The sequence below is a fragment of the Balaenoptera borealis genome, assembly GCF_965194805.1.
Source record: "Balaenoptera borealis genome assembly, chromosome: 13".
Classification (NCBI taxonomy): Eukaryota; Metazoa; Chordata; class Mammalia; order Artiodactyla; family Balaenopteridae; genus Balaenoptera; species Balaenoptera borealis.
In genome coordinates this window covers 102,699,647-102,727,381 of record NC_138870.1, presented here as the reverse complement: position 1 = coordinate 102,727,381, position 27,735 = coordinate 102,699,647, and the positions used below count along the sequence as shown (strand labels likewise).

Sequence of the window (27,735 nt, the reverse complement as noted above, 5' to 3'; positions counted from 1 at the left end):
CTACACTCTGGACATTGGTCCTGTTCCTACAAAAAACCTTCATATCATTTTAAGCAACGAACCAAAGAAAGGAGTCTACGCAGAAGACACCACCGGGGTTCAAAGGCAAAGGCTGGGCGTGGCACAGATGCACTTCTTTAGAATTAGGGATTCATGCAACTTCAAGGGACAAGAATGCTAAGGGAACAGAAATGATCTGTTTAAGGAAAAAAAAATGGCAAAGTTCCTGAAGCTTATCCTAAGCCATTCTGGGGGTGGGGGGGGCATGTAGGGGCTTCAGGGCTGTATAACCTGCCTGTAACCAGCCCCAAGAGTCCACACCGTTCAGCTGAGCATAGTCGAGATGCCCACGTGAGCTTGGTGGCAGAGGTCAGTGTCCCTTGTTTGGCACATTAGGCCTTTCCAGAGAGAACTGACCCCTTCCCAAGACTGAGTTGTCCCTTCCGGGAACACGGTACAGCCATCTGTTTATTTGGGCTACATTTAATGTCAATAGTGTGATCAGTTTTCTCAGTAGAGGTCTTGCATACCTTTTTAAGGTTTATTCTTAGGTATAAGATACATACATTTTAATTTAATTCTTAATGAACAGATTGTATTATTTAGAGTAGTTTTATTTTTTCCAATTTTTTAATTGAAGTATAGTTGATTTATAATGTGTTAATTTCTGCTGCACAGCAAAGTGATTCAGTTATACATATATAGAGTCTTTTTTTTAATATTCTTTTCCATTATGGTTTATCATAAGATATTGAATATAGTTCTCTGTGCTGCACAGTAGGACCTTGTTTATCCATCCTATATATAAAAGCTTACATCTGCTGACCCCAACCTCCCACTCCATCCTTCCCTCTACCGCCTCCCCCTTGGCAACCACCAGTCTGTACTGTTTAGAGTAGTTATAGGTTTACAGAAAAACTGCGCAGAAAGTGCAAAGAGTTCCCATGTACCTTCACAGTTTTCCTATTAGTAACATCTTGGTACAATCGTTACCACTGATGAGCCAATATCAGTATATTATTAACTAAAATCCATAGTTTACATCAGGGTTCACTCTTGGTGTTGTACTTTCTATAGATTTGGACAGATGTATAAGGATATGTACCTCTATTACAGTATCATACAGAATGACTTCACTGCCCTAAAAGTCCTCTGTGCTCGGTCTAATCATCCTTTCCTCCCCCCAACCCCCAGCAACCACTGATCTTTTTACTGTCTCCACGGTTTTGCCTTTTCCAGAATGTCACAGAGTTGAAATCATACAGTCTATAGCCTTTTCAGCTTGGGTCCTTCAGGTATATGATACTTTTGGCAATAACATCAGTGATATCACTTGCCAAAATGTTTTTCAAAGAGGCGGTACCACTTTACATTCCCATTATCAGTGTTGGTGAGTTCCTGCCACACCACATCCTCGGCCTTGACACTTGGTCAGTCTACTTAATTTAGCCATTCTGGCTGGTGTTTAGTATCTCTCTGCTACTAACAGCAATATCTGCTACTAATAGTTTGCAGTTTCCTAATGACTAATGATGTTAAACATCTTTTCATGTGTTTACTTGCCATCCAACGCCTTTTGTTGAAGTATTTGTTCAAATCATTTGCCCACTTTTGCTTTCATTCTTAATTGGGTTGTTGTCTTCTTATTGAATTGTGAGAGTTCTTTATATATTCCTGATAATGGTCCTTTGTCAGATATACGTTTTACAAATATTTTCTCCAAGTCTGTGGCTTGCCTTTTGTTTTCTTAAATGCTTTTTGATGAGCAAAGGTTTATAATTTCGATGAAGTCTAATTTATTAAATTTTTCTTTTGTAGTTCATGTTTTTTGACTCATATATGACATCTTTGCCAAATCCCAAATCACTAAGATTTATTCTATGTTTCTTCTAGAAGTTTTATAGTTTTTTTAAACTCTTACAATTAGGTCTATGACCCATTTCAAGTTCTTCTTCTTATTTTTTAATATCATGTGAGATGAGGGCTGAGGTTTGTTCTTTTGCATATGGCTTTCCAATTGTTCCAGCACTATTTGTTGAAAAATTATCTTTTCCCACTGAAACGACTTCTCACTCTGTTCAAAATCAGTTGACCATATAGTTGGGTCTATTTCTCAACTTGCTACTCTGTGCCATTCATCTATTTATCTGTTTTCATATCAATATTATATTGTCAATTACTGTGGCTCTATAATAATCCTTGAAATCCGGTAGTTCAAGTCCTCCATCTGTGTTCTTCTTTTTCAAAGTTGTTTTAGCCACTCTAGGTCCATTGCATTTCCACATAATTTTAGAATCAGTTTGTCAAATTCTACAAATAGGCATGCTAAGATTCAATTTTGATCACTCAAACCTGTAGATCATTTTGGGAAGAACTGCCATCTTAACGATACTGAGCATGCTGTAACTTGTCATTTATTTAGGTCTTTCAAAATTTCTCTCAGCCACGTTTGGTAGATTTCACTGTCCAGGTCTCGTGCATTTTATCCAGAAGCATTTCGTATTTGTTGATGCTTGATTACTTTTTAAATGTTAAACTGATCTTTTATTCCTGGAATAAACTCGACTTTCAGCACATTGAAAATGTCTTTCCACTGTCTTCTGGCTTCCATCGTTTTGGTTGAGAATTTCTCTCTGACTTGCTGCTCCTTTGAAAGTAATGTCTGGTTTTGTTTTTTGTTTTTAACCTCTAGCTTCTTTTAAGATTATCACTTTGCCTTTGTTTTTTCAGCAGTTTTACTATAGGGTGTGTAGGTATGGATTTTTTTCGTTTTTAACTCTGCTTGTAGAGAAGTCTTAAATCTGTAACTTAATGTCTTTCATCAGTGTTGGAAAAACTTCAGCCACTATCTCTTCAAATACTGTTTCTGTCCCATTTCTCTTTCTTGTCCTCTTAGGATTTCAATTATATGTATGGTAGAATTCATCACTATATTCTCTATATTTGTAGTCCATCCTTTTGTCTCTTTGTGCTTCACTTTAGATATTATTTCTGATGTATTTTATTACTCACCAATCCTCACATCAGTTGTGATGTTGTATCTACTCTGCTATTATATCTTTCTACAGAGTGCATAATTTCAGGGGTTTTTTTTTTCAGTTTTATGATTCCTACGTTTTTTCAAATCAATGTCCTTTCTAAAATTACAACTTCTAGCATTCTACCAAAATTCCCAATCTTACCTTTCATCTTCCTGAATATAATAAGCAAGTTTATTTTAAAGTTTACATCTTTTAAGTCTAATATTTAGAGTCACGTAGGTCTATTTCTATCATTTATTATTTTTGCTGGTTCATGAGTTCTCTCATACGCTTGGTTTTGTTTGTGCCATTACTGTAAAAAACAGGCTTGATTTGCATGGTAATGCAAGACCATAAAAAGCATCACGCAAGCAGAAATTATGCAAAGTGATTTTACTAATCAACGGTAAAAATAACAAGTGCACCATGACCTTTAAAGTTATTGTCAAAACATTAAAATATCTCTTATTATCAGTTGTAAATGCAGAGGGAAATATAAGATACAGTAAAACTAATATTTATTTAGTAGATTGTAATGTAAGACGTTAGCATCACTAAGAATTAAAATCACTGAGAATTAAAAATGTTTTATTTTGTTGTAAAAAACTTACCAAGAGTAGTTTGGACTGTGCCTGCTGCCTTCTTACTGTATAACTTGCAATTCGGAGCAAACTTCTCTTCTGTGCCTTACCAAAGTGTCAAACTCCTTTCTAAATTTGGGTGGGCCTCCAGCATTTTATGCTTTGCACTTTCAATGTCATGAAATGTCTTACAGAGTTCTTTAATGTGATTTTTGTTGGGGCTGGGCTCACTTCCTGTGTGACATCTTCAACCATATTCCTCAAGTATGTTTTTTTTTAATATCTTTTATTCTATTCTATTCTATTTATTTATTTATTTGTTTGCACCGGGTCTTAGTTGCAGCCGGCAGCCTCCTCAGTTGAGGCACGTGGGCTCTTTAGTTGCAGCATGTGTGCTCCTTAGTTGCGGCACGTGGGCTCCTTAGTTGCAGCTTGCTGGCTCCTTAGTCACGGCATGCAAACTCTTAGCTGCGGCATGCTTGTGGGATCCAGTTCCCCGACCAGGTATGGAACCTAGGCCCCCTGCATTGGGAGTGCGGAGTCTTACCCACTGGGCCACCAGGGCAATCCCTCAAGTATGTCGATAAGTCACTTTTACTACATTCCTCTGGCTGCCCCTCTGGAGTCTCTTGAACTGGCAGCAGTGTCCACGTTCCCACAGTCACTATTTCTTCTAGAACTCCATTGATGTTTGACTCTAGTTTTACTTCCAGCATTATCATTTTCGACTTATTTGCTGCACTTTCATCTTTGTTGGCCAATTCCTCTCACTTATCCTTTTTTTATAAAGCGTCACGTGGGTTTTTCACTGGGAGACAAGGAGGCAACACCAGGACACACTTTGCTGTCTGTAGGTGAACTGACTGACAGATGCGCAGGGACCAATCACAGAAGGACTCTGAAAGGAGTGACGGGATTGGTCACTGATCCTATGCACATCTGTTATCTATGTAGTGATTTGTGGACTGGGGAGCTGGCAGCTGAGACTGTGTTTTCACAGCTACTCAGTGCTTAATCCCTGATAACTGAAATAGGAGCCCTGGTGTAGGGAGACTGGTGTTATTTAATTAACTGTGGTACTGAAATTTGTGCATAATGGAAATGTGCAAAGTGAGGACTGCCTGTATTTGAAAAACTGTTGATAGAAACAGCGGCTGAGGATGATGCTTTGTTCTCCAGAGAGGATATTCGTCCGCTTCTGCCAGGCGTCAGAGGTCCTAGTAGTCTGGAAGCACCTTAATCCAACCTCAAGGACTGAGATTACTTAGAACAGGCCTTTAGTCCTGGAGCAACGGATTGACTTCCAGGTCACCTGTGTTCCTAGGGGGCAGCTTTTTGGGGCCCCAACCCAGAGTTTGGGATGTTTACCAGGGTCTTCCCTTCTTGGAGCCTTTATAGCTCAACTTTTGACTCCTAGCCCCATGGAAGTATGTAGGTTCTTAAGTGCTTCTTCCATAAATTAGCCAACACCCCAGGGACAAAATGACCCCAAATATCAAGTTTCCACCTTCTCCAGATCTCAGCCTGGCAACTGCTCACCACCTCATGAGCTTGCCAATGCCTTGGCATATGTTTAAAGATTCTGTCCACCTTTTCTGAGTTGACTTCCAAACTGCTAAGCCATCATCAGCAATGGAGCCTCCAGCTTAACATTTTAAAACCACTGAATACTTAACAGCTCCACAGTTTGAAATGGCTCTTTTTCTCTTTATTTTTCACTTCCAGAGTTACAAAGAAGTATTTCTGTACTCTTCAATAAAATCCATAGACTGGAATATAGAAAAATGATTATAGTTCCTTAAGGTTTTCCTCATATTCAGGCAGTATTACTCAAATAATAATAACTTTCTAATAATATGCTAATACAATTGTAGAACAGAAAAGCTGTTATCTTTTCAACAAGCAGGAGGGCACAGATCATTAAGCAGAGTGGAAAGCTTTGTTCATTCAACAGATATTTTTAGGTGCCTCCTGTGATAGCCAGTTTGGGTACAGCAGTGAAGAAAACAGACAGAAACAGATGAATTCCCCCCGCCCTTGTGGGGCTGCTATTTTAGGGGAAACAGATGAGAAACAGACCAGTAAAGCTTATACTATGTGAGATGGAGATAGGGTCGGGGAGAGGCTGCCATTATAACTAAGGGGAAGGCCTCCCTACGTGGGGAAAGAGCACACTTACGGTACCCTTCCCTCCTGTAGCAGGGACATGGAGCTGGGAGAGTCCCACAGGGCCCCACCACCCCCTGGCTCTCTAGCCCCTCCAGTCACTTGTGTTTTCTCCTTGGCACCAGCCTGATGAAGGGAAAGAAAGGGGCTACTAGGCTCTGCACTCACGGTGCTGTGATTCATACATGTCTGTCCCCTAAGCCTTCCATCGCCCTGTGTGAGGTCCACAGGACCAGCCCTACCTAAGCCGCCTAACACACCAGGCACCTCTGATCATGACTCCTTATCTTTGATGTTATAGATTCGTCCCTAATTGACAGAGCTAGACTCTGAACAGGTCACCCACCTTCGAATATGAACAGAACATGTTTAGTGGGGTCTCATGTCTCCAAAGCTCCTTGAACGGGTGTTAGTTGCCTGTAGACTGTGAGTTCCATGAGGGCGTGACCATGGAATGGTGCCAGTTAATGGCCCCAAAGATGTCCATGCTCCAATCCTGGAGCCTATGGCTATGTCACCATGCATGGCAGAAGGGGCTCTGCAGATGTGACCGAGGGTACCATCACGGGTTCACTTGAGTCCCCCAAAAAGGTATGTCCACATCCTAACCTCCAGTACTTCAGAATGTGACCTTATTGGAAATAGGGCTCTTTGCGGATATAGTTATGATGAGGTTATACAGGAGTGAAGTGGATCCTTAATCCAATATGACTGGTGTCCTTATAAAAAGTGGAAATTTGGACACACACACACAGTGAGAATGCCATGTGATGACAGGTGGAGATTGGAGTGATGCTTCCACAAGCCAAAGAATGCCAAGGGTTGATGGGCACCACCAGAACTAAAGAGGAGGCGAGGAAGGCATCTACCCAGAGTCTAAGAGAGAGGGCGGCCCTGCCGACACCTTGAGTTCAGACTTCTGGCCCTTAGAACTGCACAAGAATAAATTTCTGTTCTTTAAAGCCACCCAGATCGTGCTCTGTGACAGCAGCCACAGGGAACTGACACAGGTGCAGGCCTGAGAGGGGAGAATGTTCTGGATTATCCAGGTGGGCCCAATTGAATTGCTTGACCCCTTAAAAGCAGAGAATTTTCTCCGGCTGAAAGGAGGCAGAAGGGGAGGTCCTAGAGATTCAGAGCATGAGAAGGACTTGAGCCACGTTGCAGGTTTTGACAACCAAGGGGCCACACGCCAAGAAATGTCGGCACCTCTGGCTGACGACCAGCAAGAAAATGGGCCATAGATGGTTTTCAAAATGCACAGAATTGTCCGTCCAAAAAGAATGGATTTTACTGCATGTACATTATACCTCAGTAAACTTGACTTTTAGAAGACCTCAAACCCATCTCCACTGCCTGGTTTTTAGGGAGCCTGATACAAAGAGGCGAGTCTGCTGTTAAAAGGCGACCCAGCGCATCGTCACATCCACGGAGGAGGGCAGCCAGAGGGATTTCTCTGGCACCTCCGGAAGCCAGCCCTGCTCCCGCCTGACGTACCTGGGCTCCTAACCTCCTGGGCAGGATAGAGCCGCCTCTCTCCCCACCTTCCCAGCCACAAAGCAAGAAGCCAGAAGCCCTGGAGGCACAGACTTCACCCGTCTATTATCCTAGGAAAGGGGCTTGCGTGTGTCTAAGGACTAATTCGCCTCATTCATGACTATGAAACCAAACGATGTCAAGCTAATGGCACACGCGATCCCTCGTGTCCCTGCTCCTTTCAGGAAGCGATTATCACGCTTCTGTGATGAAGACAGAATCACTGCTCAGAGGGCTTATCTGCTTTTCATGCCGGAACTATCAGCGACAAAGAGAAGGCAGACACCGCAACTAAATGTGTGGTGTTTTCTGAAAATAGGTCATTAGATGAGAGTTAATATGCATCTAAGATTTAAATCCTGCTGACCTAAGTGGTTCAAAAGGATTTCACTTGAGCACGTAATGATAAGTGAAATAAGAAGATAACGAACAGGAGAGCTAAGATGGGTTCTACAATTGCTTGGATCACTTTTATTCACTCTTTTCCTTTCTCCCAACTTAGTTCCTTTAGTTGAAAGGAAATTTTGAGGACGAATATTTCTTGAGCCGCACGTGCAGATCATTGTTAGAACACCGCTGCTCGCCTGGCCGCCGAGAGGCTCAGGGAAGGGCAGCCTCACCTATCAGGCCTTCTAGGCTGGTTCTCACCTCGCGGCACCGTGTTGCTTGGGTACCTGCCTCTCCTCTGAACCCAGGAGTCCTGCTTGTCATGTAATGCAGTGCTTCCTGATGGCAGGGAATGGTGCCTGCCGTTTTCCACTGCTGTCCCCAGCTCTTGGAACACTGCCTGGCACATAGCAGGAGCTCAGGAAAGGTGTGCTGAATAAATGAATGAGCTCTGGGATGAATGACTGAAGTGCTCAATAAACAGTTGCTGAGGTGAAGGCAGAATATGTCCAGTCAGAGAGATTCAAAATGCTACAGGGTGGACTTCCCTGGTGGCGCAGTGGTTAAGAATCTGCCTGCCAGTGCAGGGCACACGGGTTTGAGCCCTGGTCTGGGAAGATCCCACATGCCGCGGAGCTACTAAGCCCGTGCACCACAGCTACTGAGCCTGCGCTCTAGAGCCCGCGAGCCACAATTACTGAGCCCGCGAGCCACAACTACTGAGCCCGTGTGCCACAACTACTGAAGCCCGTGCGCCTAGAGCCCGTGCTCCCCAACAAGAGAAGCTACCGCAGTGAGTAGCCCGCGCACCACGACGATGAAGAGTAGCCCCCGCTCGCTGCAACTAGAGAAAGCCTGCGTGCAGCAACGAAGACTGAACGCAGCCAAAAATAAGTGAATAAATAAACTTATTTAAAAAAAAAAATGCTATAGGGTGTCTGAGTGACAAAATTCCTGCCTCTCATTCAGGGGGGAATCAAGGAAGGCTTCATGAAGGAGGTGGCGTTTGATTAAGCCTGGAAGGAATCTCAAACGTAGGGTAGCCTGACCGGAGCTGCATGTTCACCCAGCCGGTCCTGCAGCACCTGCTGGCAGTACATCCTGGGCGGTGGAGAGCGGGGCAGCTATGGTTTCCTGCCCCCTGGGGTCTGTGACTCATCGGGGAGAGCGACTTTCACCAAGAGGCCATGCAGATGAACATGTAATGGGCAAGCTTACAGGAAAAGCACCAGGCGTTGCATCAGAGAGACCTGACCGGGCAGGCAGTTCTGGAAGGTCTCCCTAAGAAAGTTTTCAGCTGAGGTCTCCAGGGTAGGGGGTAGAGGTAAGGGGTGAGGTGGGGATGAGGGGCAGGGTGAGGGAATGTCCCAGGCACAAACAAGGATCTGGCCATGGAGGAAGAACGTCGGCCCCTGAGAGTCAGGGCCCTGCCCTCCCAGTCACCACGGGAGCTGATAAATGAGGAAGGATGAGTCCATGTTATGGTTGGACAGTTAACAACAAGCAAGGAAACAATGAAAGCATTAACAGCAAGGTCCTGCTGTAGTGCACAGGGAGCTGCATTCAGTATCCTGTGATAAACCATCATGAAAAAGAATAGGAAAAAGAATATATATATATATAAAACAATCACTTTGCTGTACAGCAGAAATTGACACAACATTGTAAATCAACTGTACGTGAATAAACTAAAACAAATTTTTTTAAAGCATCCTTGGGAATTCCCTGGCGGTCCAGTGGTTAGGACTCCGCACTTTCACTGCCGAGGGCCCGGGTTGGATCCCTGGTTGGGGAACTAAGATCCCACAAGCTGTGCAGCATGGCCAAAAAAAAGTAAAAAATGAAAAAGTAAAAAGCGTTCTCCTCTGCACCAGGCAACAGTCTCCCACGCAAAGCATTAGCACTTGCCCCATTTGTAGACAAGGAAACTGAGGTGCGCGCGGATGAGTGGTCCGTCTGTGGCCGAGAGCTGCTAAGTGGGTCAGGACCCTGCACCTGTCCTGCCCTCACTGCCCTCCTGGAGGCCACTTACTGGACGGGGAGGAAGACCAGGGTCGGGGAAGGAAAACTCGGGGGGTGCTCAGAACCGGACAGTCTGAGTTTGAGTCTCCGGGAGGGTCGGGTGACGTCAGGAAGGCTGGTGGACGTGGGGCCCGAGGTCATGACAGCAATGACAAAGTACAACTTTGGTGAACTTCCACTGCCCTGGTTCAATGTAACTTCACATCTACAAATACAAAGACGGCAGCTGGATGGAGGTGTTTATACCTTCGGTTGGAATTTCATCTTTTCATCTCTTAAAAGTCATTCCTTTTCTAAATTTTATTTACTAGCTCTTGTCTTTCAGAGGTCTCATTCTCAAAGAGACCGTACCAGATCTGATATAAGAATTGGGCATGAATCTTTCTGAAACACCTCCTAGAAAATGATTTATCTGACAAAGAAAGCCTGCATTTGAATTCATTCGTTCCAGAGTTACTGAGCCCGTCCAAGGTTTTGTGTCCCAGTCTGTGAATCAGCCATGGATGTATCTGCTTTCCTGGCTATTGTTTTTCCTTCTAGAATCTTCTTTCTCTTAAGGCTTGTGCCCCTATTAGTATTAAAGATTATTGGCCGTCCTTGAATGTGGTTAGATACTCACGTTCACTTAGACTTCTGACCTAGACACTAAAAGCTAACTCTGTTAGACTCATCTAAGTGAAGAGAAGGTAGCCGGAAAACAGTCGATAATTTTTGGTTTCCAGAGTGAAAGACCCTATTTTCTCTTCTTATATTGATAACCTGCTAGATACTCTTCTATTAAAATTTATTTTATTGAAGTACTGATTGACAACGTTGTGTCCTGCTAGGTACCGATATTCACACACAAAGCCGGGACTTGGAAAGAATTACTCCTGCCCGTCACTGAACGCTTCCCACTTAACCCTTCCTGCTGTCGCCAGTCGCGGTCACCCTCGGCCAGGATGGGAACCCTCCCCTTTCGGTTCAGCACACCAGCGCTGGATCGGGACTTCCTGCCCCTGTGCTGGCGGGCGGTTACAATCTTTGGTTTCCAGGCTGCTCGGGTGGAGGGTGGGTCACACTCCCACCACCACTAGAGATCCATCGATCTAGATCCATCCTCCCTCTCCCCCTCCCGAGTGCGTGCAAGCACCCTGACCTTTCCTCCCTCCCCAGGTCCAGAACCTTCTGTCTCTGGCTCAGACACCAACATTTCCACCCTCACAACCTTCTGTCATCTTGTCTCACACATCCTTTTAACCCTGTTTATGCTGGTCTTTTCTCTCAAGCAACATCAGCCCTCACTGCATGTCAATATTCTCAAGCCTTTCTCTTCACGACTCTTTTCTTTCTCAAAGTCTTCTTTTTAGGATATCACTCCCTGTCAAGCTCCCGCCGTGAATATTTTTGCACAATTGAACTTTGTGGGTTTTTTTTTTAACTACTCATGTCTCTCAGGACCCCTCACTGAACGTAATGGATGAGGTTTATTTTTATGATTTGAGAACTACAGCAATGGAATGCCTTCCTTTCTGGAAAGGGCTCTCGACAAGTGAGCTTTTCTAAGAATGGTGAGAAGGAAGGTCATTTTCTGAACCTCCATGCGCTTTGGACCGCTTGCTGTGAACCATCGGGAGGACTCCGCAGAGATGGGGCAGGAGTCCCCTTGTCTAGAGCTGGTGACAGATTCTGTGACGGGTTTCAAAGTAGGCAAAAAAGGTGATTGTAATACTCAAGCAAAATAATCCTCCACAAATCCTAAAATCCAAGGATGTCGTAAACACATCAAATACTACCCTTTTGTTTGTGTTATAAATAACTTCCACACACCAAGAGATGCTTCTATTGAAAGCAAATTTCAAATTTCTCGGAACAATTTTCCTTTTACACATCAGTCCTGTTAATCCCATCCCCAACACACAGTTAGAAAACCAGAAATAAAGTGAGTGAACAGTGAATAAATAAGACACTAACCCACTTATCAAGCTGTCCCACAAAATGAGCCAAAACGAGACTACCGCCTAGAATTTGTCAAATTTATTCATAATCCTAGACAGAGGGGAAAATACTCTTCATGCCGGCAGCCTCATAGATGTCAACTTGTGCAAGAAGGAACACTGCCTGAAAATGCTTCTAAAAATTCTTCTGGTAAAAAAAAAAAAAATCCCATTTAACATCTAGGTAATAGAAGAAAACTTGATTTCAGATCAAGATTTGATTGTCACTTGATTCTGCAATCCTGTATTTTACAAGCCTTATTGTTTCATTGTAAATATGCACTTAAATACACGTCAGGCTAACAATTTCTTAGACTGTTTCAGAAAGGGAGGGAGGCAGCCACGTGTCAACTTCCAAATAACTGGATCTCTTTTACTAGAACTTGGCAATTTGTCACCTCGGTGTGGTTATCACATAACCACAGACTTATTCAGTTACAAATGGCTGCAGGGAGCCTGGAGCCTCACTCACTCTTAAAAGTGGTCGGGGTTGTGGCCGGGGGAAAGGAACTACAGTATACTGTTTACTTAACTGTATTATCATTTCCAGTCTTTCATGTGAAGCTTCATAAGCTTTGAGACAATTCATTCTGCCTTTGCTTTCCTAACTCTGACTATTCAGGTGATCCTTCTTCAAAGGTGTACTTGTGACCCCTGAGTTAAAAGTGTAAAAGCAAGCGCATCAGAAGAGAAACAGCCACTCCTCTTTATTTGCAAACCTCTTTAAATAGAGCAAAATAAAAGCAGTCAGATGGGAACTACATGCAATATCCTGTGATAAACCATGATGGAAAAGAACATGAAAAAGAATATATATGCGTATAACTGAGTCACTTTGCTGTACAGCAGAAATTAACACAACATTGTAAATCAACTATACTTCAATAACATTTTTTAAAAATTAAAAAAAATTAAAAGCAGTCGGATGAGTGATGCGTCTGGAACACAGAAGACTTAAACCTCTCGAATGCTTTCGCTAACTTCTCCTGTGCCTATCTTATCTCCACAACTGGAGGGCCAGCAGGACCCTTGCCCCGTTAAATAGAAACACTTCCCAACTCCCAAATGTTTAAACACACCTCTTTCCTTCTGAGTCAGTTGTTTGGAATTAGAATCCGTGATCTTGGAGAAAGAAAGAGCATTTTATTTAATTAGATGCTCAGGCCATCTCATAAAAAGTCTATTTAATGTTTAGCATACCCCAAATCTAGTGATAATTATAAATAAAATAATTTGAACCGCAGCTGCCACCTTTATAACACCTATGCCATGGGAGCCACGTGTGGGAGTCTAGCATGGCGTGCAGGAACACACCGCAAGGATGGGCTCTCGCCATCCGAGGTTTGAGGGAAACTGCAAAATGCCAAGGGGAAACCCTCTTGCGGTGGGTAGGCACCCTGCTGTACTTCTAAGTCCCCCCCAGCCAGCTCCCACCCATATCTGAGTACTGTAAAAAGAAAAAAAATCGATAAATTCTTATTGAATTAAATTCTGTTCATGTCTTATTTGTTCAATGAACATTCAGAGTCCTCCCTCAGCATCCTCAGGGGACTGGTTCCAGGACCCCCTGGGGATACCAAAATCTGTAGAGGCTCAAGTCCTTTATATACAAAGGTGTAGTGTTTGCACATAACCTACGCACATCCTTTGTATACTTTAAATCATCTCTAGATTACTTATAATAACTAATACAACATACATGCAATGTAAATAGTTGTGAATACAATGTAAATGCTATGTAAATACTTATGGCCCGTGGTAAATTCAAGTTTTGTTTTCTGGAACTTTCTGGAATTTTTTTTCCCGAATATTTTCAATCCATGGTTGGTTGAACTGGTGGATACAGAACCTGCAGATGTGGAGGGCCTACTCAGTATATAGGACCAGCCGGGCAGAACTGATTAACACATACTCTGTTCTCATCAAGGTGGACTCATCGGGGAAAGTGAGGTAGGGCAGCACCCAGGAGCAGCCCTGGTGGGAGAAGATTTCACCCAGCCTGCATCTCCGCAGATCCTCCAAGGATGAGGAACAGTTGTTTTCATGGTCTGGGGATACCGGAGTAAAGACGAATGCAAAATATATCACCATAAAAACCTGAGGGCAGGGACTTCCCTGGTGGCGCAGTGGTTAAGAACCTGCCTGCCAATGCAGGGGACACGGGATCGATCCCTGGTCCGGGAAGATCCCACATGCCACGAAGCAACTAAGCCTGTGCGCCACAACTACTGAGCCTGCACTCTGGACCCGCGAGCCACAACTACTGAAGACCGCGTGCCTAGAGCCCGTGCTCCACAACAAGAGAAGCCACCGCAGTGAGAAGCCCGCGCACCACAATGAAGAGTGGCCCCAGCTCCCCTCAACTAGAGAAAGCCCGTGCACGGCAACGAAGACCCAACACAGCCATAAATAAATAAATAAATAAATAATAAATAAATAAATAAACCTGAGGGCATATCCATGTGCAGAGAAAACAAAAACTGCTCAGGACAGTTTTGTTCTTAGTGGTGTAGGGCTCTCGATTACCTACTCAAAAATGAAAGGAAGTATATATTTGGAGTGGGGGATGTGCTTCTTTCCAAAAGCCTTTGAAAAATCACCGAATGGTCAGAGCAAAAGTAACACAGTTACCAGATCCGGCTCAGGGAGAGGCAGGCAGTACAAGGTGTGCTTCTTTAAGACACTGCCTGGGCTAAATATGCCTTTTTACTTGTTACAAAGAATCTTCACATAAGCCGCCACTTTTGAGCCTCCCAACCCTTCAAAGAGGTGGAAAGGAGAGGAACTCCGTTTTGTGATGAGAAAACAGCATTTAGAGAGGTGAACAGAGATCCCCAGGCCCGGCAGGCAGCCTCGAAGGGACGAGAATCAAACCTGGGGATGACCTAACACCTCTTCCACTATGTCAAGCTGCATCCCTGATGCAAACCAAAATTCTCAAGTACTTTTTCTGGTACTATATGCCGACCTCAAAACAAATGCAGCTCAACTACCAAAATAACTAATAATATGTCTGACTTAGTAAGGAGTAATCGCTTCACCTTTTGAAGTGCATAAACCTTCCCACAATAGTGCTACAACAAGATACTAATTAAATACTCTAGAAGCAAAGAATGAACACACCTCCAAACAACAAGCAAACCAGACTAGGTGATGTCTGTTACCCGCAGTACACATCACTGCATGCAAGTGACAGAAATACTTGGAAGAACAAACAAGTTCTTTTAAATCAGGTCCACTGGGACATCTAGGGCTTTTCCTGTTTGGTTCTTACCTTAAACCTATCTTCACACCAAGTTGGAAATTAAAATTCTTTGCCTAATTTTCCCTAACCACATGGCCTTAGACGTGAGCTAGCTGGTTCTATGTAATTACGAAGGCAGAAATAACAGACACAGCAAATGTCTATCCTACAAACAGAAACTATGGCTTTATTTGAAGTGTCTATGAAGCCTATACCAAGCCACCAAAACCAGAAATAAAAACAGAGGCCCTCAAATTCCCAAAAAGCCACATCCTCTAACTGCGATGCAACAAAATTAGTACAAACGTTCACCCCAAACACCGGCCACTTGGAAGTTAAGACACTCATCCTATTTGCTGTTAAGAATACATCCAGGGGCTTCCCTGGTGGCGCAGTGGTTGAGAATCTGCCTGCCAATGCAGGGGACACGGGTTCGAGCCCTGGTCTGGGAAGATCCCACATGCCGCGGAGCAACTGGACCCGTGAGCCACAACTACTGAGCCTGCGCGTCTGGAGCCTGTGCTCCGCAACAAGAGAGGCCGCGATAGTGAGAGGCCCGCGCACCGCGATGAAGAGTGGCCCCCGCTTGCCGCAACTAGAGAAAGCCCTCGCACAGAAACAAAGACCCAACACAGCCATAAATAAACAAATAAATAATTAAAAAAAAAAAAAAAAAGAATACATCCATGGGTTTCCCTGGTGGCGCAGTGGTTGAGAATCCGCCTGCCACTGCAGGGGACACGGGTTCGAGCCCTGGTCTGGGAAGATCCCACATGCCGCGGAGCAACTGGGCCCGCGAGCCACAACTACTGAGCCTGCGCATCTGGAGTCTGTACTCCGCAACAAGAGAGGCCACGATAGTGAGAGGCCCGCGCACAGTGATGAAGAGTGGCCCCCGCTCGCCGCAACTAGAGAGAGCCCTTGCACAGAAACGAAGACCCAACACAGCCAAAAATAAATAAATTAATTAATTAATTAAAAAAAAAAAAAAAAAAAAAAAAAGAATCCGCCTGCCAGTGCAGCGGACACAGTTTTGAGACCTGGTCCTGGAAGATCCCACATGCCGCGGAGCAACTAAGCCCGTGCGCCACAACTACTGAGCCTGCGTGCCACAACTACTGAAGCCCGCGCACCTAGAGCCTGTGCTCCCAACAAGAGAAGCCACTGCAGTGAGAAGCCAGTGCACCGCAACGAAGAGTAGGCCCCGCTCACCGCAACTAGAGAAAAGCCCGCGCGTGCGGCAACAAAGACCCAACGCAGCCATAAATAATTAATAAATAAAATAAATAAATTTTAAAAATAAATTAAAACTATTTAAAAAAAGAATATATCCATTCACACACAGACTGAGAGAGGAAAGAGAAAAACGTGGCATGTTTAAAATCTGTTTACAGTAAGCAAAGAAACATTTTAATAATAGTTTTTTAAAGAAGATTACTTAAAGAATCCTTATTATAAAAACACAGATGCCCATAGAACAACACACAAGGAAAAGACCACTGGTTACCAGTCCCTAAACCACGAGGTGCTGCGGCAAAAACAGCCTCCCTTTCTGCGCCCCAGTTTCATCCCCTTTCAGCTCCCTTCTTATATTCTGGTGTAAGAGTCAACTTCATGAGCAGATCCCCAGTTGCCCTGCTCAATACTGAGCAGCTGAAAACTCAGTAAACATTCACAGACTAAAAGAATTTTAAAATATACATATGTTAAAGGATTGGCTTAATAATTATTGTATCTAAACACAATGAAATATGATATAGACATTTAAAATGATAAAGTGCAAACACATTTATTCACATGGAAAGATTTTTCATAACTTAATGGTTAATAAAGCAGATTACAAAATAGTTTATATAGAAGAAACACCTTTTTTCTCTCCTCTCTCTCTCATTCTCTCTCCCGCATACACATACTACGTTTAAAAATCTGTGTATAGGGACTTCCCTGGTGGCGCAGTGGTTAAGAATCCGCCTGCCACTGCAGGGGATACGGGTTTGAGACCTGGTCCCGGAAGATCCCACATGCCGCGGAGCGACTAAGCCTGTGCGCCACAACTTCTGAAGCCTGCGCACCTAGAGCCCGCGAGCCACAACTACTGAGCCCACGTGCCACAACTACTGAAGCCCGCACGCCTAGAGCCTGTGCTCCGCAACAAGAGAAGCCACCGCAATGAGAAGCCCGCACGCCGCAACGAAGACCCAACGCAGCCCACCCCCCAAAAAATCTGTGTACAAGTTGGACAAGCATGAGCTAGTAACAAGAATTATTTTATGATTATGGAATAACTTTTATATGTTCAAGATGTGAGAAGAGGGAAAACATTTTTTCTATGGTCAATTAATTTGCTATTGCTTCAGAGTTGTACAGAAGTTTGTCAAGCTCACTGTCTGGTCCCTCACACACAGTGACCACTCAATCTATACTACAGGCCCACTTCTCCAGGGTATCACAGTCCTGGCTGATGGCAGTTCTAGACCTGGCCAACTAGCTCAGCAAGCCATCTGCCTGATATTCAAATTGGAATTAAAACAGCTAAGAGAAGGCACGGTGCTCTTTACTTGTCAGCGTCTGTAACTTAAGTGTCTGTTAAGTGAAAACATTTCTCACAGTTTTATTACCTAGTTTTAAATTACGTGGAACCTGCCTGCCATAAAGAAAGGAAGTTCCCAGTAAAACTGACAGAATAAAGTTTTCAGAACTTAAAAGGGAATCTATCCACATTTATCTTACTTTCAAAGAAATGAAAATAGATCTAACCCGTTGCATCACAAGGTAATAATTAACCCCCAAATTGCTAGTCTGTAGGGCAATGGAAGTAAAGACTTAACTATTTCAGTCTGGAAAAACGAGTAAGTCATACCTTCTATTTACCTGTGATGGCAACGTCTTGGTTCTGGACTTGTCCGGCCACAAACTGTTACTTCACAGCAGAGGCAGGGCCTTTCACAGCAGCCTTGGCAGTAAGAAGGTAAAGGACGAAATGATTACAACGATATGTCCTCTGGATTCTCCCCAACTCTCCACCACCTTGAAAGAGGAAAGTCACCGTGACCCTGCGTCTTCAACGGCTACGGTGTGGCAGGGTCGTCCCCAGGAAAACCCTGCCACCCCCTCCCGGCCCCACGCACCCCTTCCCAAGCAGCCCTGGGGGAGGAGGGGCTCCCTGGTTTGGGGAGGGGTGGCTGGGATGGGGGTAGGCATGCAGCCCCGAACGTCCCAGAGCGCCCCGCGAAATCCAAGGCATTATACAACCGTGGACTTTTCTTAGAAAGAACCTTGACATTCGGGGCACGGCTCCAGCCTTTAAACTTAAAAAGGCGAGGAAAGCACAGGCGCGCAGTTGTTCCCTGTTAGTCTGGGGAGGCCGTGCGGGCAGAACCGACCCTCCGGACTTCCGCCAACACCGCCCTGCGCGGCCGGGGACTCGGGGAGACCCGGGCGCGGACGCCCCGCGCCAGACCCGCGGGCCCCGGGATCGGGAGGACGTCCCGCGGCGGAGACTGCCCTGGGCTCGCCCGGCCCGGCCCGTCTGGGTCGCGCGACTGCGCCAGGCGCAAAGTGGGGCAGTTCCTCAAAGGTGGACTAAGCCGCGTGTGAGTCTCTCCCGTAGGACCTCGGCCGCCAGGCGCACGAGGGTCAGTCTGCCGGGACCTCCGGCTACCTGGCCTAGGGGATCCCCGGCGTTCTCGGGAAACGCCCCCAGTCGATGACGCCCAAGCTCGACCACGCAGAAGGAAGGGCGCGCCTGATGCCCCCGCCTGGTGGGCCTTCTCTCCGGGGGGACAACCTGAGGACCCAGTGTCTCTGAGGTCCTGGGTCTCGACCTCTGCCCAGGTCCCAGCCCCAGCGACAGCTGTGAACGCCGAGGCTCCGGGCAGGCCACGGGCGCGCGGAGGGAGGCCGAGCAAGGGGCGGCCCCCTGGGCCCCGGGATCCCCGGCACGAGCCCGCGGCAAGCGCCCTCGCCCCGCGCCCCGGGCCCCGCGCATGCGCCGCCCGGCCCCTCCCAGTCCGCCGCCGCTCTGGGTCTCGAGGTGGGGGGAGCCCGGCCCCCGAGCCCCCGCGCGCGCCCGCCCGCCGCCTGGCACCTGGGGCCGCGGCCCTCCGCCTGCCGGTCCGCCGCCTGCCGGTCCGCGGGGCGAGCGCGCCGAGGGAGGCGGCGCCGGGCAGGGCGCTAGCGGCCGCCTCCGCCCCCGCCGCTCGCTGCCCCAGCCGTGGGGCCGTCGCGTCCCCGGCCCATGCCCGGCGCCGCCTCCCCGCGACCGTGCCAGCCGCGCCCCCGCAGCACGCGCCGCCCCTCCGTCCCCCGCCCCGGCCGGGCCGCTGGGGCGGCTCGCGCGGGTGGCCCGCCGGGAAGCCCCGCCCCGCGCGGGACACAGCCCCCGGACGGCGGCGCCCGATTGGATGCCCGCAGGGGCGGGGGTGGGGCCGCTCTCGGGGGCTCCCACCGCCGACCCCACTGCTGCAGCACCTGGGGGAAACTGAGGCCGGGGAGGCGGAGGGACCGCCAAGGTCACCGGGCGGGTGGGCACAGCGCCGCGATGGCACACCGCGTGCGGCTGGGGATCGGCCCCGCGCATTGGGAAGGGCTGAAGTCTAGGAGGGGCGGGCGCGAGGCTGCGGGAAGGGTGGAAGTTCCCGTCCGGGGCCCAGGCCACGCTGGCGAGGCCCCTCCTCCCTCGGGGAGCCCGGCTCTGCCAGTCTGTGCGATGAGCTGGTCTAGACCGGGCACCTAAGCGCGGGTGCCCTCGAGTCTGGGGAGAGCGCGGGGCTGGGGGCGGGCGGGGAAGGACCTTGTCCGGGGGAGCCCAGAATGCAAGAGAAGAAAGGGAACGCAAGCTGGGAGGACGCGTCAACAGGTGGCGGAGTTGCCGCGACGAGTGCGGCGGGCGGGGGACCCAGAAGAGTGAAGGGCAAAGGGGCCGGGCGCCGGGAAGAGCTGTCTACTCCGACCAACCGCCCTCCCCCCCCCAGCCCACCCCACCCCACCCCACCCCGGGCTGTCAGAGAGCCTGCCCCTCCCCCCATGCGTCAAGGGTGAGGGGCTGACTTTGTGCCCAGCCGAGGCGCTGGGCTTCTGCCAGCGCAGGGGGGAGGTCGCGGCCCGGCAGCCAATGGCGGAGAGCAAGAGCGAGAGCTGCAAAGCGGCTTTGTTTGCGCGGCGACGCCCGAGCTCCTCGCGCGGAATGCACAAAGCCCCCGGTGCCTGCGCATCAGGACGGCGCTCCTGCGGGAACGAAATGTGTGCTATGCCAGCTCCGCTCCTTGCCCTCCCGCTGCTCCGGCCACTGTTCTATTTGTAGCGGCGAGCGCCCAGGAGGACCTACTCCGGGCCCGAAACAGCTCCAAACAAATCGCCGCACTACACCGAGACGCTGGAGACTCGGCCGTACCGGACCCTTTCACCTATGTCTTAAGCTCACCCTTGTTGATTGGCCCCATACCTGTGATGAACTTTGCCCCACCCAGCAGACACCCACATAACCTTCCCACTAACACGTTGACAAGCCCAACTCTTATTGCACATGCTATATAGCAATGGACAATTTTTGTATTCTGTTTCAGAGTTTATGAAGTGATCCGTGTCCATTATATCCTGGATATCTCATAGGCTGGGCAGGCAACAGTATTATTTATTTATGCAGCTAGGGGCCCCTACCGAGCTCATGTCCTCATGAGGGCATCCGGTCTCAGAGATGTCACCTGACATACCCCAGATCCCATGCTGTCAAGAACCAAGAGTGCAAACAAGGGGTGTCGACTTCTTTTCCCAGATGCACCACGATGGTCTGCCACAAACCCAGTTAAATCCGGCACTTGGAAAGGCCTGGTGAAAATTGTTTTGAACAAGGGCAAAGGAAGCTGCATAGGGGTCAACAGAGTACTGTGTACACCCAGCAGACATAAAGAAATGATGTTCTTGGGTTCTTGGGGCTCCCAAGGTTTTAGGGAGAGAAAACTTGTTTTTCACGCATGTGACGAAATCTATCACCTTTGAACAAATGCTCTCAGCCCGTCCCTTGCCTCCCCTTCCCCAGGAAGAAAGGAGAAGGACGCTCAGAACATTTTCTCATGGGAATATTCATGAAAGGGCTCCGTACATGCTGCCCCCAGGGGACCGTGTGTTCCTGTTTACCTTGAGCAGACTTCTGTTAGCCGTGAAAAACATGTCACACCCAGGAGGAACTGTCACAAAGGACATCCCCCTCCCTGCCCCCAGCTCCTGGAAGTCCCCCCCCCAACCACCGCCTTCAGCACTGATGAAGCGTGGGCAGTACAACAACCTAGACAGTCTCCTGTGCAGGGACTGAGCAGAAACTTGTGACTTCAGGGACAAATCAGTGCTCTTGGATATGCATCTGAGCAACACCTGAGTTCCTCAGGTTCCTTGGTAAGTACTTGGAGCACTTGGGGGCCCGTGCGTCTTAGTTCATAGCTTCCATTTATTTGGCGCTGATGCTGTTTCGGGTCCTGTTTCACATTTTCTAATCTTGAAGATGTTTGGAGAAATAATTATTCTTGTGCCCACATTACAATAGGGAGACTGAGGCACAGAGGCCCCCCGCCCCCTGCACCAGGTCACACTGGCCAGTTGCAGAGCCCAGGAATGCAAGCGGGTCTGTCCTGCCCACACCTGCCCTGCTGAGCCACTTCCGGATGTTCCCAATCCCACTAGAGCAGCCGAGGCTCGCCCTTGGCCTCCAGGGGGGAAATCAGGAAGCGGGACATTCAGGAGAGGAGAAGGGGGTAGCTAGAGGAGGCTCCTGCCACTAGATACCAGGCAGCAGGTTAGACCCTGAATGTGCAAGCAGGTGACGTCAGCCATCTGTGTTCAGAAGCTGGCCTTGACCACTGCAGGGGCGAAGTGTCTCCCACAGGTCTTGGGTCCAGGCACCAGACAGAAGTCTGTCTGTTTGCCGTGCAGTTTAGGTAAGCCCTTTTCCAGGAACTGTCCAAAGACTCTGTGGATCACTTGTTTGCCCTTTGCTGATGTGCAAAGCCTCCCGATGAGACGGAGTTTGTGCTTCTGGGGTGTCATTGGCCGGGGCAGTGGCCTCTGATCTCCTGGAAGTGTGCCCTCTGGTCAGGTGGTGGAAGTCAGCGGGGACAGAGGACACAGACTAAGAAAGGGAGAGTTCACTGTTGGCAAGTCCAGAGCTGCTCTGTGGCCCACGGCTGGCCCTCAGCAGGGACCAACCATGGGCGTGTGCGTGGCTGCCATTCTAGTATTGATGGCAAAGCCTCAGGGGTCCAGGCAACAGCGTCTTGCCACACAAGTGAAGGCACAGAACTCACAATCGTCCCCAAAGCATCTGGGTTCATCCTCATTTTGCAGAGGTAGAAACCAAGGGAACGACATCCTTTGGCCAAGGTCTCCAAGAGGGAGCAGGAACCTGGCTCTCAGACTCCAAACCCACTCTACCATCTGCACCAACCTCGGGTAACCCCAGGGCGTGGCCGTCTGGTCCCGAAGTCTGTGCTCTCCTGGCCTGATAACCCGGCTGCCTCTGGTAGACCCGGGAGCACACTGTGAAGGGTCAGTCTGGGCCCCAGATCTCCAGGGGGTGAGCGGCTGGCAGCAGCAGCACGTGCACAGGCCTGCGGCAGGAGAAAGAGGCCACATGCAAGGGGAGAGTGGAAATGGTACAAGCCAGGCGGAAGTGGGCAGTGACCTGTAGCCTGGTGGGTTGTTTGTCTTGACTCCATCAGATCAGTAACAGATAACAAATAACAAATGATACATGTTAACCAAGTGTTATCACTGAAGCAGAGCAGGTGGTGGTGGGTAAAGCTATGCGCTCACTTGAGGTCCGCAGGGTCTGGAACCTTCTCCAGGCCCAGCAACGGGTGCTGTCATAGACACCGGGCCCCTTTGATAACTAACCTGTCCCCAGCCAAAGTTTACAGACTGGCTTTGCTACAGGCCTCACCTGCGCGTGGGTCTCTGTCTCTGATATCTGTCTCTGTCGTTCTTGAGATGCCCAAGGCAGCTCACCGGCAGCAACGCTCCCCCACCTGCCACCATCCCTCCCCAGAGTCAGATTCCCTCCGCATTAGCACGGGCTATTCCAGCCCAGGTGGCTTAAGCTCCCTGGGACAGGCTGGGTCACTGATATCTTTTGCCTGGTTCAGAGCTTGGGCTGGAGCTTCAGAAGCTGGGTGACCTGTAAAGTGAGTCTCACCGTAAAGCTGATATATAGATGAATTTGGTCAATAAAGGGCGCCCTGCTCTGCTGGAGACGAAGTTTGCAATTATCTGACTCGGATGAGGGTCCCCGACTGCGAATTGCACTGTGGTGGTGGGTGAGGTCAGGGGGCGGTTATGTGCAGAGATAAGACAGGTGTGTTGACCCACAAATGCATAATAAATGCAGGTATCTGTGGGCCTCACTGCCTCTGCCTGGGACACCCCCCCCCAATTCCTTCATGAAATTAGTAGACAGAACCTGGGATTTGAAGTCAAACAGACCTGGATTCAAGTCGTTGCTCTGCCTTTTACTTGCACTGTAACCTTAGGCAAATGACTTGACCTCCTGTCTGAACTTCCTCCTCAATAAAATGGGGCAGCGATGCTGAGCTCCCCGGGCCCTGGGGTGAGAATTAGGAAGGAGCATGTAGGAAGTGCAGGGACAGGACCTGATAGGTGGGTCACATTTGAGACTTGATGATCACCTGCTTGAGGGCTCTGCCAAGGGTCACCTCCTCCAGGAAGCCCACTTGGCATCCATCCCAGCCGCAAAGCTGCCCTCTTCCCTGTGTTGCCACCACGTCCCACGTGGCTTTTGTCTGGTTCAGCACTGTCTTCACAGTGCCTATCTCCCTGCCTGCCTTGCCACTCAGAATAGCCGACACGATTGAGTCCTTGAACCTCTCCGACATCAGGTGAGGTGCCTGTTTCTCGCTCCCTCTCGAGATGCTCAGGTACATGCTGGTACCTGCATTTTACGGAAGAGTCCCGCCAGCCAGTCGAGGCAGCATGACCTCTGCCGCTGGCTGCCAGCTCCCTCGCCCGGGCCTTCATCCCTGGGTGCAGCACAGGGCCTGGAACCCACACCACCAGGCCCCATAATGTGTGAGGGAGCGGCCAGCATGTCTGTCAGCATATCCAGGCCTTGGTTTTCACTAAAATGAGGAAGTGGACCGTGGTCCTCAGTCCCCTGAAGGGACAGGCCACATTTGACGAAATGTTCCCTGTCTGTGGCAAAATGGGCAAAAAGAGCCAGGGACTTTGTGAAGAGTTTTCTGTAAAGCTAGTCACCTTAAAGAAATACCCTCTTTCTCCCTGGGTGTGTCCTTGACACTTTTAGTTATTGTTGAAAATGCCTTTTCTTACTAAAAGTGTCTCGGGTGAGGTGCTGATAATAGCTTACAGGGATGGTGTGTCTTGACTTGACAGCCCCATGTCTGTCCCCAAAGCTGTGTGAAATGTTGGTTTGTGAGCCCAAAGTCCGGGCCGAACCGCCCAGGTGAGCTCTGTTTACCGATAAACACAAAGCAAGTTGCAAAGGCCTCCTGACATTCTTCCAGTCTTCTTGCCCAGCTCTCTCTTCCAGATTTACTTATGATATTTATTTTCACGTCAACACCTCGGCTTGTGTTGAGACTTGCAGCTGGGAATATAAAATCCTACGGGAGGGCCTGATTTTGATCTTTGACAAAGTGAGGGAGCAGGGTGTGGGCAGCTGCCTCGGGAGCCTCCAGGGGTCAAACCCACTCGGAGCCCCAGCTCACATGCCATCGGGTACCCTCGGGGCGGGGGCCAGGCCTGGGGATGAGCGTTCCCTCTGCCTGGGAGCCTGAGGTGTGCAGGGGAGGGCTTTCATTGGAGGCCGGAGGGAAGCTGAAATCTACGTGCGGGAACACTCTAGAAGGTGCCAGTGGCATGAGGCAGAGGACACAGGACCAGCACCCTGGCAGGCGGGGTCCTTAGTGGCCGGTGGAAAAGACAGACTGGGGACTGTAGACCCGTCAGTTCATTTCTCTAAGTTGAAATATTAGATGAAATCAACTTTCTGGGCAAGCGTTACTGCTGAGTTTAATTTGAAAACAACCCCTCCCTGCAAAGGGATCTAGTGATTGCTAAATAGATGCCAAGGACTGAGCTGGTGCTTTCCAAGCGTGACACCCGTTTCACCATCCAGCGCTCCCAGCCCTGATTTCTGCCAGGAGAGCAAGGTGGGCTGTACCCCCTTTGTCCCCGACTCCCTGGCCTCCAGCTTAATATGAGAGAGAGTCCCTGACTTGTTGCCTCCTACCTTGAGTTCTGTCCTTACATGTCCCTTCCCCGTCAAGGTCAAGGCCCAGCCTTTCCAGACGGGCAAAGGCCCTCGGGGCAAAATCGGCTGCAGCGCCGTCGGGCCATTCCTGCACCCCGCCAGACTTGGGCTGGAGGTTCTCCACTATCTTGGCCACTCTTAGAGGCTTTTAGCATAATTTTTAATTTTAATTTTTTTGTCAAGATAAATACAATTAGGAAATGCCCTTTTGATCATTTTTTATCTTGTATAAGATCGTTACAATATTGATTTGTTAGACTTGTTTACATATTAAATTATAAACATTTAATTTACTATATATATTGCAAATCATGATTTCCAGTTTAATTTTATTTTATCTTTTTTTTTAATCGTATGCAAGGTTTTTTTTTTTTTTGTATGGTGAATATTTTAAAAAATTTTTTATTGGAGTACAGTTGCTTTACAATATTGTGTTTCTTTCTGCTGTATAGCAAAGTGAATCAGTTATACGTATACATATATCTACTCTTTTTTAGATTCTTTTCCCATATAGGTCATTACAGAGTACTGAGTAGAGTTCCCTGTGCTATACAGTAGGTCCTTATTAGTCATCGTCTTATATGTAGTACTGTGTATATGTCAATCTCAACCTCCCAGTTTATGCCTCTCCCCGTTTTCCCCCGGTAACTATAAGATTGTTTTCTACATCTGTGCCTCTGTTTCGTAAATAAGTTCATTTGTACCAATTTTTAGATTCCACATATAAAAGATATCATACAATATTTGTCCTTCTCTATCTGACTTATTCACACAGTATGACATAACATAATTTTTTAAATGACTTTTTTATTCGAAATTTTTACTTGTTTCTAGAGACAGAGAGTCAGTCCAAATAATCTGGCCTGCCATTACTGGACCTAGAAGCTTAAACCATTGTTTCAATCATCGGTGATATTCATTTATCTTCCCATTCAGGTGTTAAACAGCTCGAAGACTGGGTCTGCGTGTTCCTACCTCATGCTCTGCATGTACCCAGCTCTCCTGGCACAGAGGAGATGGCAACTAATCAGGGATTTTTGAGCACGTCCCTTAAGGGTGCTGTTGATCTGGAGGAAAGCAGGTGGGTAACTGCCCCTCTTCCTGGGCAGAGGGTCAGGTGCCCGGAGCCCCCTCCTGGCTCGGCTGCCTGGAGAGGGTGTTGATGATATGCCCACTGGATACAGGGCACTCTGCGCTCAGCACTGCTCAGCCCCAAGCAGCCCTGAAGGCAGCTGCCCTTCTCCCTGCTCCCAACTGTGAAAACTGAGGCTGAGAGGCTGACCCATTGCCCTGAGCCTCATACCTGGGAGCTGCAGGCCTGGGCCTGGTGCCTGTTGGCCTGGCTCACGTGTCCTCACTTTTTCCACTGTGCCTACTTCTCCCCTCCCGGGCTCTGTGACCTTGGATAGCCATGACCGTCCTGCATCTGTTCCCTACCGACCGTAAACTGAGAGGCAGGCAGGGCTGGATGATCTCAAAGTCCCCTGCCAGCTCAGGACTCTGCGTTGTGCTCAGGGGTGTGACCGTGCCAGGCCCCAGAGGCCAGCTGCCAGGCCCCAGAGGGAGGCATTTTTTCCTGCCTTGCTGGGGGAAAGCAGACACATGACTCTTCCGGCTGAGCTCTTGTGTGAATTACCATCAGCGACTCGTCTCATGCTCTGCGCTTTGGAAATGCTTTTGGGACCAGCCTCCAGGCTTGGGATCTGCCTCCAAGTTTGTGGCCTGGGGGGAAATCAGCTTCCTTTTTAGCCTGGAACCTCACAGGCCAAGGCTGGTCAGCTGAAAGTCACCCACCTCTGCTTCTGCAAACACACAGCAGACAGACTGTGCCGTGTCTCATCCCAACCCCGTACCAGGGAGGACACACTCACTGGGCCTTCCTACCCTCCACTTCCTCTTCTGGGGACTCCTCCAGGTCTGCCTGCAGCTTTGGTATAAAAATATGCTCTGGCTTCTTGTTGGAAACAGTGGAGGTGAGAGATCCTGTCGGTAAGCGGAAGAAGTTACCCAATGGGGCATGCTTTGGCCAATTAACAGAACAACGGGAGCCCCAGCTGGCTGCCCCACGCATCCCCCTCTCGTGCACCAGGATATTAGGGAAACAGAAGGCTGCCTCCCAGTCGGACCTGGGCCCCCTCACCCAGTAGCTCCTGCCCCTTTTGAAAGGCAGCCAGAGAAGTCGGCTGGGGAAGGGCTTCTTGGCAGGACCTGAGGTCCAACTGGAACTTTCTGGACTGGGGGGTTGCTTCAGGGCAGGACCCCATGGAATCCTTGCTGTGCCCCTGGGTCCAGGCCCAGGCCCTGAAAGGAAGGCTCAGGCAGCCACGGGGGTGACACTGGGCCCATCCCTGAGAGAGGCTCCCTGTCGCCCTCAGCCATTTCGGTCAGGGAGCAAGGCCAAGCTAAGAGTCTGAGCTCTAATCCCACCTCTGCTGGGTGAACTTGGCCAGTTGCCTCACCTCTCAGCTCCTCAGTTTCTTTGTGGGGAGAATTAAGGCTTCCCTTGGAGGGTCACTGTCAGGGTCAG

The 27,735-nt window shown here is 48.6% G+C and overlaps 1 protein-coding gene across 9 annotated transcripts in view; it reads right to left on the bottom strand.

Moving 5' to 3' along the window:
* PPARA (peroxisome proliferator activated receptor alpha) overlaps positions 1 to 20,323 on the bottom strand; it is a 73,069-nt gene extending 52,746 nt beyond the window's left edge. The window contains exons 1-3 of one of the 9 annotated variants that reach the window (XM_082350402.1): positions 19,020 to 19,290; positions 18,594 to 18,719; positions 17,793 to 17,959 (exon numbers count right to left, since the gene is read on the bottom strand). The gene's annotated coding sequence lies outside the window, so the exon portion shown is untranslated. Of the gene's footprint in view, positions 1 to 17,792; positions 17,960 to 18,593; positions 18,990 to 19,019; positions 19,292 to 20,258 lie in introns of those variants that run through there. The other 8 variants (XM_082350408.1, XM_082350409.1, XM_082350403.1 and 5 more) reach the window with 8 other exon arrangements.
* Between the last annotated feature and the right edge of the window lie 7,412 nt (positions 20,324 to 27,735).